A 13,864-nucleotide genomic window follows, 5' to 3' on the forward strand; every position below is an offset into this window, starting at 1 on the left:
AAAAGCAGGATCTAAGTTGTCCCTGACCTCTGAATACTTCCTATTAATTCAAAGTTTAGTTACATAAACTCTTAATTACTAACAAGGAACGTCACCTTTCTTTTGCTAGTCCTTTCACGTCATGCAGTCAGCACCCAGGCATTCAAAAGCCTGTATACAATATTAATCTACTTGCTGTGCTACTCTGTGAATTCCCGAGTAACAGCATCATTCAAAAATCCAGACGCTAACACGTAATCAGATCCGGATGCAAGATTTACGAAGGAGGAATATTCATCACTGTAGAAGTCTGCAGATAAACCTGGAGGGAGAAGAATCAATTGTGAATTTCACTCTAGGCTGCAGAATTCTCATTGCTCCGTGTTACTGATTAGGATACGTGTCCACTGACCTCTGTTCATGGCACTATATCATACTGGCAGCACTTTCCCTTTTATATTCTAAATGTTTACAGTCTAGTAATCCAACAAACTAGCAATCCTATTTTGCCTTCAGCATTTTGTGTTACCTCACACTCACATATGTCTGCCTCAAATGGAGGCTTTAAATTTTAATACAGACCCTGAAAGCAGCACACTCTAGCTGAATGTACAATAGTTCAGTGAAAAGTGGAGAGGAGCAGATGGTTTAGAGGATTGGTAACTGGACATGCCGCCTTCACGTCAAGGCCAGTTCTGATTTAACCTGGTAGTGGATGAAATTACCATACTTGTACTGACTTCCAGGTGCAATTTAAGATGTTGCTGATCTACAGAGCACAGAATGGTTTGAGCCCTGGCTAAGTGAGAGATTCCCAGTTTCCTTATGCACCAGACGGAGTCAATTATCTACCTATGGTACTTATATGGCCTTTGCGATGATGTGGAATTGCTATACATTAATCTATGGCTATTGATGGGCAGTAAACATGTGATGTAAAGTTAATGTGTAACTATGGTGGGTTATTAGAATTTTCTGTAGGACTGTGTTGACCTAACTTAATGTGGGGGGGGAAGCAAACAAGACGACCACGGAGGTCTGGATAAGAACATCCAAGCACAGGCCTGAAAGACGATGAGACAAGCTGTTAGTTTCAAGTATCCTGTCTCTGACAAAGTTGTAAACCTTGTTTTGCCAGAGCTGAAAGTTACCAGATCAAAGGCCTAACAAACAGTTACAACTGTCTTGATTTCTGCAAAGGGGGACACTACGGATTATATTTTAAGGAAGTTTTAAGGAAAAAACTAATAGTAAAAAAATGGCAAAGGAGAAGCAAGAACTAGCAAGAATTGACTAGGACTGACTGCAAATGTGAATCTGTAGCACAAGCACACACTTAAGGCAAGCTTCCATTTTCATTTAAGGCGATGTGAGTTTTGGAAGGGACTGCACTGGGAGAAGGGTTTAACTCTGAAGGACGTATCACATATCCGGGCTTGACCTGTTACCACTGAATTCAATGGCAAAGTTACCATTGTTTTGAGTTGTTTTCGTACAGAAGTAATACTGTTAATATAAGAAAAGAGGTACCAACATCCTAGAAAGATGAAGACAATAAAAATCCCACTAGACTAAATCAACATACATGGAAGCAGATTTCCCACTGGACTAGGTGCCAGGAGACCAGGGCTCTATTCCCAGCTCTGCCACCAACTTGCTGTGTAACCTTTGCTAAGTCACTCATCTTTCTGTGCCTGCCCCCTCTTACCCTTTGACTTGTCTATTTAGACTGTAAGCACTTTGGGGCAGAGATTGTGTCTCACTGTGTGTCTATATAGCACCCATATCAGAGGGTGCATTTAAGACAAAAACTTGCCAGGCATTATTACTTACTGGTGTCATGATTACTGGTGTCATCTTGAGGTTTAAGATGCGCAAATCATCATTCATGTCACTGGAGATCGAGATCCATCCTCAGTCTCACAAAGTTACTGACAAATTTAAGGCATTTCTTGTATTTAAAGAGAGAAACAAAATCTCCTTTCATAACTTTTCCAGCAGGATAGTAAAATGTATTGTGACAGATTAAAAACCTGGACATCTTTTCTGCATCCAGACACACAAGATATTTTTAAGACGTTTTAGTTTGAACTAGAAATGAAAAAAATCCCACATGCTCTTACAGTGCCAACCACCTTAGCCCTGTATAAACCATGAATTAGACATTAAGTCATGAAATTTCTCTGTGCTATAAAGTTTTACCAACATAGGCTAACAATAACTCATTGCTAAAGGATGTTAATTACAGAAGGCATAGAGAGAAGGATTCTCCATGTTCCCAGATTATTCTGATCTGTAGCACATGCATTGGCAGATAAGTGGAGGATTAGGCTCTTGATCAACATTTCCCCTATCGGCCCATCTCTTTGAGTGCCTGATGCAGCTAGGGAGCTACAGGCAGTGACATGAGAGCTGGAGTTAAGTTAAGCAGAAGTGAGGCTGGAGGGAACAACCCCAAGAGCCGAACTAGAAATTCCACCTCACTGCTCTCTAGGGTTCTTACATTCCAGGCAACACACACAAGTAAAGACGTCTGTATAGCAGAGGTTTTAAAACAGGGCAGCTTCTGATTAATAGAGGGGGTTCTCCCCACTCTTGAATGTTTCCATGCAGCTCCTGCTTGGGAACATTGTCATGGATTCCATTTTGCAAAGTGGTCTTCCCTTTCCTCGTGACAAGTGAAAGAAAGCAAGATGAGCCTGAAAAGAAATCCCCAGAGCACTATCCATCTTCGAGCAGAGAGTGCTGCAGACTGTACACTGTAGAGCTTGTGAGTGTGCAGAGAGGGACTCAGAGACCTGCCTTATTAAAGACAATTACTACCACGGAGCAGCACCCTGCAGATGCTGCTGTTAGTAGTCAGCCCAATAGCAGATTACATCTCTTTTCACCACTTAGAAACCAGCCTTGCCACAAACTCACTGAGCATGGAAATGGTATCCGAATTAAACCAGAGACTGACTTCGGTATAAACACTTCAGACATGCAGCTTAGCAACCCCTGGGCATTCGCCAGCTACATTAAAATCAACTAACCAAGTGCAACCTTTGTTTACTTATGGCTTTACTAAAGCAGCTGGATCTGGGGCCACTCAGATGGCAATAGAATAGCACCCCTAAAAATCCAGCCGTAACATCATCCTGATTATGACAGGGGTCAAGACTAATCCTTTGGTGAGGATTCCTCCCTCTCGCTTTGCTTCATGTCCCCAATTAACTTTCTTTGGAACGCATCCTAACTGCCATCATCGGTTATCCAGTTTGAGTGCGATTTTGAAGCATAGATAGACGAATGTACCATGGCTCTTTTGATGTATTCAAACTCTGTGCTTCCTATGACTTCAGCAAGATTCATTACAACCTCCTGGGCTGAATTGCTAATGTCCCAGGAGACACAACAAGAAAATCCTTGCAGAAATGCAGATGAGTCTGTTGCCGTTCCCAACACATCTACAATTTTATATCCTAAAACTTAACCTTCCCCATCCACACCCGCTTCTCCTCTTTGTGCTCCTCCTCAGCTCTTTCTCTGTCTTATCTATTTATAGAGTGAGCTCTTTGGAGCAGGGACCATCTATTCCGGGCCTAGCACAATGGAGCCTCAATCTTGGTGGAGGTCTTTACCTGCGCCCCTGATGCAAATAATGATTAAAACAGGCAGTGGACTTTGGAAATGTTCACATCCCCCAAAATACACAGCATCATCTGCAATAGAGGGACAGAGCCTTTGTCCACCCTTCCCACCAGACCCCAAGGGACCTGCACGGGATAACAAGCCATGCCCCCCTACCCTTGAATCTTCCACAGCAGCATCCAAAAGGAATTTGCAGGGAACAGCCAGCACTGGATATAGATGACGGTGTAGGGTGTGAATTAAAGCCTTCCAGTCCCCTGAATTGGTGGCAGAGGGACCAACACAAGCCCCAGTATCCCTCCCTCCAGATGAGGAGCAGCAGCAGAGCCTCTGCAACCTCCTGACACCATCGTTCATTCAGCTCTGACACTTCAACATTGAGCATCTTTTCCTTATCTGCTCTATTGCCACTGGTTGTTCCTTCATCCCATCCCCTATCAGTGCCCCCTTCAACTTCCCAGCCTCACTTCCCTTCTATACCCCTCTCCTTTCCCGCGCCCCTTCCCACCATCACCCTCCCTCACGTCAATCCCAACAAGTGCCACTCCAAAGCAAACCAAAACCAAAGAAACCCTAACGTCAAGTTTTCATAATACAAATAAACCCAGTTTTTAAAAAGCAAACCCTCGACACCTAGCACTAGCATGGCGTGTGCCTGTCACCACTCAGACCTTTGCTCTTTGTGCTTGGAAAACACCTAGCACATTTTGGGCACAACCTGAATATGAATATTTCAGAAGAATCTGCCCTTTCAGGGTAACTAATTTTCAGGCTCCTGGCTGCGGGCAGAGGAGGGGACCCAAGCTGATCAGAAACTGTGTGGCTGAACTAGCACGAACAAATCATTCCAGCCCAGCGAGAAGCGAAGAAAAAACTGTTCCCATCCCTCTGGCTGTCTGTAGGCACACAAGGGCTGATCTCATTCACACACCTGGCAGATGCTTCGGCAGAAAGAGTGATGAGAACATTTGGCAAGCCTGACCTTTTCTTGCTCCTTTACTGCAGTGCCTGGTATGGACATGGTTTCTTTGGGCATCACACCAGGAAAACTTGCCCCTACCTCTACTCTCTATTTTCCTTGGATAAACACACTTCCTCTGGCCAGTTAAATCCCACTTGTGCTGACGAATTTCCCTCCTCCTCCTCCGGCCTGTAAGTGCAAATCATTGATGGAAGGATACTTCCCCATCTTGTGCTTTTCTGTCTGAATGCTCCTCCCAGATCCCAGCACTACAGCTACTAGACTGCAGGACCCTCTGTACAAGCACTTCCATGCCATGCAGGTGGATTGCAACATGGTTCACTGCTAGCCAACTGGCATACACAGCATGCTCACCTCCCTTCCCCCTGCTTGCCAAAGGCGTGAGAATCCTGACCTGAGGTCACACTTCTCTCCCCTACAGCAACATATTATTCCATCAACTGAGTCACAATGCTAAACCCTCAGGAGATCAATGCATAACTAGCTTCTGATGAACCCACTATGTAAAACTTCACACCAACCCAATACAACAAGAACACAATTTGGCACAAGTACTTTTGCCATCTATGTAACTGGGGGGAATCACTCGTTAAAGAAGATGCTTTTCACACTGAGCTGAAGGCCACTGGAAGAAGAATGTTTAATATTGCACAATTAGCTTTTACTATGGATGTCATCTCCCGCTCTTTCTCTAACTAGCTGGTGTGCAGGCGAAAACTAAGACTGCAACAACTGGTTTTGGCTCTGTTTTGAGACAAATTGTTCTTCCTTTCATCATTGGTGATTACTTCCTAGCACCTGGGTTTTTAACTAATGGCTGTGTCAACTAATGAATTCTCGTTTGCTTCTGTGAATGCCACATTATAGTTCAACCTCCCTATTGAATGTAAGTAACCTTGTGGCTTTGGACATGCATTTTTGCAACAGGACCTTGACACCTAGTGGACAGACTGTACCTGGGAAGCTCTGACAAAGCAGTCAAGGGATCAACACTGCACGTATGCGTGGTGACCAGACAGCAAGCATGACAAACAGGGACGGGGGGAGTAACAGGGTCCTATATAAGACAAAGCCCCCAATATTGGGATGGCTCTGATAATATTGGGACATCTGGTCACCCTAAACTTATGTCTTTACAACTTATTTGTGTGGGTTATGAAAAGATTCTTAGTATTTATTCTATTTCAGTCAATTCTGTGGCAAAAAGTATTACACTGTACAGTACACGTATGTAGATAGTAGCCAAATTCTACAGTAGGTCAATAAGTTATTTCCCTTCCTTATCTTATATTCCAAAGTTGAAGGTGAAGTTGCAAGTTTCCTGGTATGGACTGTGCCAGATGGGGAATCATTCAGCTCAATGAATATATTCAACAGCTACAGCAGAGCTACAAGGAATGGGAGAAATAAACATAAAAACGTGTCTGACTCCTGGCCATCAAGCTGAACAGCTGCGCATCACGCGCTGGCAGATAAAGGAAATGGCTCTTAGGGAACCTGCACATTCCTTATTCTGCATGTTTAACAATCCCAGAAAGCCCCCAGGGCCAAACCTTGCTCATGCAAATATTCTCACTCAAGTCAATGGAGAGATGTGCATGAGAAAGATGGGTGGAATTTCTTCCTGAGAGCATTTACACTGCTGGTGCAAAGCAGCCCTAAAGCTGCTCTAACTAGCTATGGAAGGACCAGCAGTGGTGCCGCCCCAGGATATGTCTACATTTAAAAGGATGCAGCAGCGCAGCTGCTTCACTTCAGTATGGACACTCACTACAGCAAAGGGACAGGTTCTCCCATCACCATAGCTAATTCACCTCCCTGAGAGGCCATAGCAGTCTACCCTGGGGGTTAGAGGTTGGCTTAGCTACGTCTCTCAGGAGCATGGATTTTTCACACCCATGAGAGATGTAGCTATGTCGATGTCAGTTTCCAGGGCAGACCAGCCCCCAGTGCAGTGGTCCCTATGCCATGCCCCACTATTTGTGTAAGGAGTGTGGCTGGAAGGAAAGGAAATGCAACAAAGGCTCTTTAGCGGAGTGGTTACCCGTCCCTGCCCTGCGAGGCTAGAAACAGCCCAGGAGAGGGGTGTGGCTGGGGCAAGAAGCCTGGGCTGATTGGGGGAAAGTAGGCTCAGCCGGGGCTATGTCCCAGTCAGGCCCAGCTGGCCCCTATAAAAAGTTGTGAGCCAGAGGCCCAGGCAGACTCCCTCTGCCTGTAGAGGGAGAAGGGCCTGGCTGCAAGGAGCTAGAGACAGGGTACCTGAGTGAAGCAGGGCTGGGTAAAAGGCAGAGGAGCTGGGGAGCTCCAGCCTGGAAAGCTCCAGGCTGCGGCCTAGCATAAGGCCAACAGGCACTGGGGGTTGCAGAGGGCAGCCCAGGGGTAGGCCAAGGCAGCAGATCCAAACCCAGCCTTGCTAGTGATGAGTGGCTGATACTAGCGTCTGCCCCAGGGCGCGGGAGCTAGACAATGACTGGCAGTAGCCGGAGCTAGACAATGACTGGCAGTAGCCTTGTACTGAGGTGAAGTGGGGATAGTGGGTGGGAGTTTGCTGGGGAGGGAAGACCCTGAGAGAAAGGGGTTACTGCCAGGGGGCAGCACCTCAGCTAACAGGACACCGGAGTCCAGGGAGGGACATGGGGGCCAAGCGGTAGCGGATCACTGGCCTGAAGAGGGCGCTCTGGAGGCTGGTGAGCTAATTCCCGGAAGAAACCAGCAGGAGGCGCCGCAGGGGTGAGTCCACTCTCTTACAGGCTCCCTTCTGCCCAGCAGATCCTTCACTACCATATCAGATCCTTGGGGGAACTGGCAGTGGATTATTATTATTACTTATTATTTGTATTCTCGTTGTTCCTAGGAGTCCCGGACGTGTATTAGGACACTGTGCTAGGCACTGCCCAAATACAGAACAGAAAAGACAGTTCCTGCCCCAAAAGATGAAAGCAAGAATAGTCATTAGTAAAAAGCAACTCTCTCATCCTCTTCTTCAACTACGGTCTGTACCCCTTGCCTGCTGTGGGCCTGGGAACTATTCCATTATTCTCCTGACCTCGTTAGAGCACAGTTGATGTAGAAAGTGATTGTAGTGGACTTGAGTTCAACCTACGTCATGGTGCAACAGCATGAAGCAGCCCACTAGCTGTTGAACAGCAGCACATTAGTTAAAATTAAACCAAATTATGTTCTTTGTGAATTCGAAAGGAAAACATGGAAACAAAAGGCACTTCACCCAAAGAGGGCTAATATGTTAATATTCCTTCAGCAGGGCTTTCTTCAGAGTGTCAGATAATTCTTTCCCATTGTTACCCCTTATAAAGGCATATAGTGACTAAAAGAAAAATTAGCTTTTAACACACCTGCGAAAATTGGGGGTACTTAGTTTCCTCACTGTGCTTTTTGATTGAGAGAACCACTAAACCTCTCTTAGCAAGGCATGGGAATGGATGGTTAGCATTAATGAGGGCAGTGTCATGGCAAACCAGACAAGAGCTCTATGCAAAGCAAACAAGTTCCCCGTTGCTGCTCACTGGAGAACGGTTCGATTGTATTTAGGTTAGAAAAAGGGGTCTCCACTGGGTCTGAAAAAAGTGGCTGCAAAAGATGCTAAAAATAACCACTGTTTGCAGAAGAGAAGACAGATTCCATGTCTCAGTTCACTTGTTCATATGGCAACACATGGTCTAATATTTTTGTTTATACTTCATTTAACAAGCAGGTCAGGTGTTTTCCATGTTGCCTCACTTGAATTCACATTATCTTCTCCAGCTGCAGTGCATGTTGTCTGTTACCCTCTCACTTTCCTGGGTACCGTAGGTTTTTATATCCACTGCACCTCACTTTTTCATATCAAGACTTCATTACTGCTGTGAATCAGTGTTAGCACTGAGACAAGATAGGTGACGTAATATCTTTTTTTGGATCAACTTCTGTTGGTGGAAGGTACAAGCTTTGATTGTTAGCACTGCTGCGTCTACAAGGATTAAATGAATCTGGAAGCTCTTTTTTTCTCCCCAGCAGGCAATGTCTCAGGAAAACAACCGAATACACGCATACCCTTCCCATGTAATAAGCTTGGGAAGCACAGGCTGACTTTATTGAAGTGACAGAACTGAGATTCTAAAGCCAAGGGGCCCAATCGACAGCTGGCATAGATTGTTGTAGCTCGATTGAATTCAGCGGAGTGCAACAATTTATCTACATTCAAGTTGAGAATCTGGCTCAAAGTTCTTAGCCAAGGAAACCCAGTATAAATTGCAAATTGTTTTGTCAGCAGAGTTTGCCAAATCAATCACTTGACCAACTCCTATTTTCTTGTAACGACTTTACAAGTTTAACAAGTTGAAGCCAACAAGACTGGGATACAGAAAACGAAAGTACAAATGAATGTCCTTACTGACAGAGAAAGAATGAGAAAAACAAAAGCAGAGAGCTAATAAACTCATTAACAGATTTAAAATTTAGTGGGGGAGTTTATTAACTGGCACATTCCAATAATTGATCCACCAACACCAGTTGAACAAGTGAGGGAAGAGTTGTATAGTCCCAGGGATTTAACACTGCACTTGTCCTGCAGGAAGGAGCACACCGTTCTTTTTAAGCAGAAACGCAGTGTTATTCAATGGCATTCATCCTGCAGGATCAATGTAATTCTACGGCGACAGGAGTTAAAGCTCCTAACCAGTCTAAATCACAAACGATCTCTCTTTTGGGACTAATCCTGCAGTCAAATTCTCACTGAAGACTGTAACCGTTTAGTGTGATAAAAGACTGCACAATCCAGGCGCTGGAACATCTGTTTGATAGTGTTAAAACTAAAGGGAAAAAAGAAGTTACTAAGAAGTAATTACAGCTGGATGGAAAAAAACAACATAAAAACAAGAAAGCAGCCTCAGAAGCCGTACATGTTATTTCATCACAAATCACCTCTTCTTTAACTAGGACCCAGCATCTCATTTTGTTAAGAACTCTGAGGACTGGAAGGCACTTCAGTATTCTGGCCTTATCTAGACTAGGTTAAAAAGTATGTTGTTAGAATGCATTCGCTAACGCATTCTGACACATTTGACAATTCAGCATAGCTAAGACCCCACACTGCTGGTTACGCAAGTTAAAATGGTTGAGATAAAGTGTGGGGGAGAGCCTAACCTTTAACTTGTGTTAAAGTCTACACTGCCTTGTTGGCATGACTTTTCAAACATGGTCTTGTACAAACACACAAGTCGTACCACTTTAACTATAATGGCATAGCTAAAGTGGTACAATCCCTTAGTGCAGATGCAATTATACCAGCACAAAAGTGTGGATACTGGTGATTATTCTTCATATGGGAAGGGGATAAAACATAGCAATGTAAAGCATTTTGTACACATTGTCCACACGAGGGGTTGTATCAGTATGAGTTAAAAAAACAACACACACACAAACACCGCGCATAGACCAGTTAGAACAAGCTACACCTTCAGTCTTTATACTTTAGGCCTGCTGAAAACTATCAGCTAATGAGATAAGACTTCAATAGCCTTTATCCAATCATCACACCCCTTTCTCTCAGCATCACACACAGAATTTCCTCAAAATGAATTAATTCACTATATCATTTTTTCTCCAAAAACATTAGGAAATAAACCCTTACGTGACCTAATTGTTTGACTTTCATGGGCAGGTACAGGAGGCCCTATGCTCACGTAAGATCAGCTTTGATATGCAGCCCAATGCTGCACCTCCTGGACAGCCCAGTAAATTACCTTAGATGAATGTCTTTAAGCTTTCTGGCTTTCACATCAAAGTACATAACATAAATCACATACCATTGTGATCGCTCTTCCCCCCACCTATTCCCCTGACCTTCCTTGTTGTAGCCTGGCCCTATTCGATGCAGTATTTTACAGCTGGGTATTTTAAATATGAGCTCCGTCTGAGAATGAGAAGAAATGGCAATGCATTTAGCAGTTACTAGACAATGGTTGGCCAACCAGTGGCTAACATGGCAATTAGCATTTCATCTGCAGGAGTAGTTAATGGCTATCAAAGCCACAGAAGAAATCTAATCTCGAATGAGTGTTTTCCTGTAGGGGCCCTGTACACTCTTGATATGCTCCAGCCGCCCATGTTCTATAACGCTGCCTTTGTTACCATCACACTGAAGCTGCCTGTCGTTCCTTGGTTCCGCTGCTGTTGTCTTGCCCACAGTGTTACATTTATACTGCTTCTTACAGCTTCTTAACACCCTTCCCCCATTGCTCTGTCCCTGGTGCTGTGTCACATGGTAACACCTTCCCACTCACCAAACTGGCAGGGCTGAAACAGAGGGGACAAAAGCCACCTGTTATAACACAGTGATCCAGAGTTATTCCCAGGGGGATTTGGTTTTCACAGTTAGCTATGGTTCAGATGAAGTCTTATGTCAGATGGGCACATGGAGAGGGGAGGCAAAAAGGTGGCCTGCACACCTCTGCATACTGGAGTAGTAGATACTACAGGTTTTGCCTCAACCTCCTTCACATGCCTGTTTTCCATGCCATCACCCTTCCTATCTCTATCCCCCCAGCTGTCAGCTCCCTGTGCCACACACACATATCCTCATTCAGCTGCTCTCTGGGCACTGGACAAAGGGCAGAGAAAGGGAAGTGGCTTTAGTGAGGCTTCCCCCAGTGTCCATTAAGAGTTTGGGCTTTCTCAGGAAGAGGAAAAGAACAAGCATATTGTGCAGGCGGAGCAGAATCCGCTTTCAGCCTGGACTCTGCTCACACCACAGAGCACAGAGATGCTGCCCGGGACCATCAAGCCAAAAGAAATATTTCCAACACCAAGTCCCAAAATAACTGAACCTCAAGGATGGACTCAGCGTTCCCAGTGATAAAGTGCCATTCTCCGCAATGCTGAGCGCAAGGCGGGGAGGTCTCTCCTCTCCTCATTCGCTAGCTCCCTCCAAAGTGCCCTGTGCAGAAGAGCCCAGGGGATGTGTGAAGTATTTTCTTCCCAGGGTAGACCAGGGAGCTCTCCCCAAAGCACAGCTCCCAAGTGCTGATCTCCAAATACCATGAGGCAGAGGGTTCCTATGCTTGGATTTTCTGCATGGGTCGGTGTGTGCATTTCAAACACCCCTCCTGCCGAAACCCTCTGCCTCCAGACAATGAAATCTGTGTGTGCACGGGGGTTTGCACACGGGCGTTTGCACAATGGCCCTTTCTCCATCCCCTGCACGCGCAAACACACACACACACACAGCCAACCCCCCCCCCCCCCGCCCCTCGCGATTAAGAGGATGAAAAGCGGGGCTCTTACCTTTGGACTGCAGCAGGCGACCCCCACGATCCCCCCACCCCGTTGTGATCTGAGCTCCGCGGAACTTAACAAGACTCCGGGCCCCTGGCAGCTCCCGAGCTCCGCACAAGGGGCGAGAAGGACGCGCTCAGACGCAGCAGCGCTGGGGAGCGGGGCCGGGCTGGGCTGGGGGGATCGGCCACTGAAAGAGGCGGCGGGTGTGAGCTCTCTGCGGCTCCAGCGCTGGGTTTTATCCTCCTTCCTCCACCGCTGCAGGGGAGGGAGGCTTGGGAAGGAGGAGAGAGGAATCACATGGTGTTAGGGGCATGTACTTGCGGGAGGGTGGGGGAGCAATCCCTGACCCCCACTGGTCATCCTCCCCGCACCCTCCACAGCATCTGACAACTCCCCAAGATCAACCGACTGCAGAAAAGTCGCTGAGGAGGCATTTATGGAGGCTGCATGGAGCCATACAGCCCTTCCCTGGCTGGTGAGCTGAGTGCTTGGTTCGGCCCTTCCCTCTGCTCCTCTGAACACACAGCACAGAGCAGGGACACACATGGAGACGTTATCCCTTCTACAGATCCCAAGGGAATTTAGGTGCTGAAGTCCCGTGGGCTTCTTGGAAATCTCAGCCTGTACACGCTAGCACCTTCCATCCCGAAAGACTTTCCCGACTATCCATACAGGGACCACTTCTCACATCACAGATGCAGCTACTTCTGGGGCAGAACCCTGCAGCTGTTGAACTGCTCATGAACACTGCCCTGCAGTTGGTGGCAGGAAATTGTTTAGGCCAGCAAGAGAGTCTCCCTTTGTAACCTGGTTAATGGGTATTTTTACCCTGCAGGTTTCAGAGCTATTCAAGATATTGTGTAGAAGGCCAAGTCTACACTTAAAAATTAGATCAACCGAGCTGCGTCACTCAAGACTGAAAAAGTTTCCACCCTGTGTGATGCAGTTAGGCCAACCTAACCCTGTGCGTAGATGCAGCTAGACTGGTAGAAGAATTCTTTCATCAACCCAGCTACTGCCTCTCGTTGAGATGTATTAACTACACATCAACACAAAAACCCCTTCCAAGGATGTAGAAAGCATCTACATTACAAGTAAACCAGCTGCAGCACTGTGCTGCTGTAGTATAGATATACCCTAAGACACATGGAAAAAGATGGGGGTGAAACTCACCTCTGACTTGATGCAGGCAGACACAGCACAACTTTCCTGGTAAAGCATCTTTCACCCACAGCCTGCCCCCAAAATGCATAATAGGGTTAAAGCAGCAAAGAGTCCTGTGGCACCTTATAGACTAACAGACGTTTTGGAGCATGAGCTCCACTACATGCATCCGACGAAGTGGTATTCACCCACAAAAGGTGGATTCTTTGCTGCTTTTACAGATCCAGACTAACATGGCTACCCCTCTGATACATAATAGGGTTAAACATACACAGTTACAAATGCAAAGGAAAACCACCACAGATAATGGGGGGAGGGAGGAGGGGAGTGCAACAGAGAGGCATAAAGCTTCCAGGAGAGAAAAGAAGCTTCCAGCTGAGATTTAAAATGAGATGGAGAATCACAGGCAAGCTATTTCAGGGGCTGCAGTGGAGAAGGTGCTTGCACTAAGATTGGTAAGAGTGCAGGGGCAGGACACAGAAGGGAGACAGAGAGAGAGAGCGAAGGAGACACATTCAGAGTAACTCCTCTGAAAACCACTGAGGCACAGAGTTGTTAATTGACTCACCCAAAGTCACAGAAAGGGTCCATAGCAGAGCCAGGAATAGAATCCAGTCAACTGGGCCACGTGCTTGGGATATGACTAAAAAGATGTGGTATTGGTATCAGAGATTCTTAGGCTAAATTCCAATCTCTAAGCAAGCTGGATAAATTACAGTAATTGTGCAGCAGGTCCTTTCAGCCTGGCTACAGCAAATATTATCAGTATATGGATGAAGCCTCTAGTGGATTAAGCTTTTGATTTGTTTGATATTTCTAAACGCAGAAATC

At 45.9% G+C, this 13,864-nt stretch overlaps 1 protein-coding gene across 3 annotated transcripts in view; it reads right to left on the bottom strand.

Moving 5' to 3' along the window:
• The window catches only part of CACNG5 (calcium voltage-gated channel auxiliary subunit gamma 5), a 28,209-nt gene extending 16,096 nt beyond the window's left edge, over positions 1 to 12,113 (bottom strand). The window contains exon 1 of one of the 3 annotated variants that reach the window (XM_030534429.1): positions 11,876 to 12,113. The gene's annotated coding sequence lies outside the window, so the exon portion shown is untranslated. Of the gene's footprint in view, positions 1 to 4,852; positions 4,863 to 10,723; positions 10,775 to 11,875 lie in introns of those variants that run through there. The other 2 variants (XM_030534431.1, XM_030534430.1) reach the window with 2 other exon arrangements.
• Between the last annotated feature and the right edge of the window lie 1,751 nt (positions 12,114 to 13,864).

The sequence above is a fragment of the Gopherus evgoodei genome, chromosome 15 (assembly GCF_007399415.2).
Source record: "Gopherus evgoodei ecotype Sinaloan lineage chromosome 15, rGopEvg1_v1.p, whole genome shotgun sequence".
Classification (NCBI taxonomy): Eukaryota; Metazoa; Chordata; order Testudines; family Testudinidae; genus Gopherus; species Gopherus evgoodei.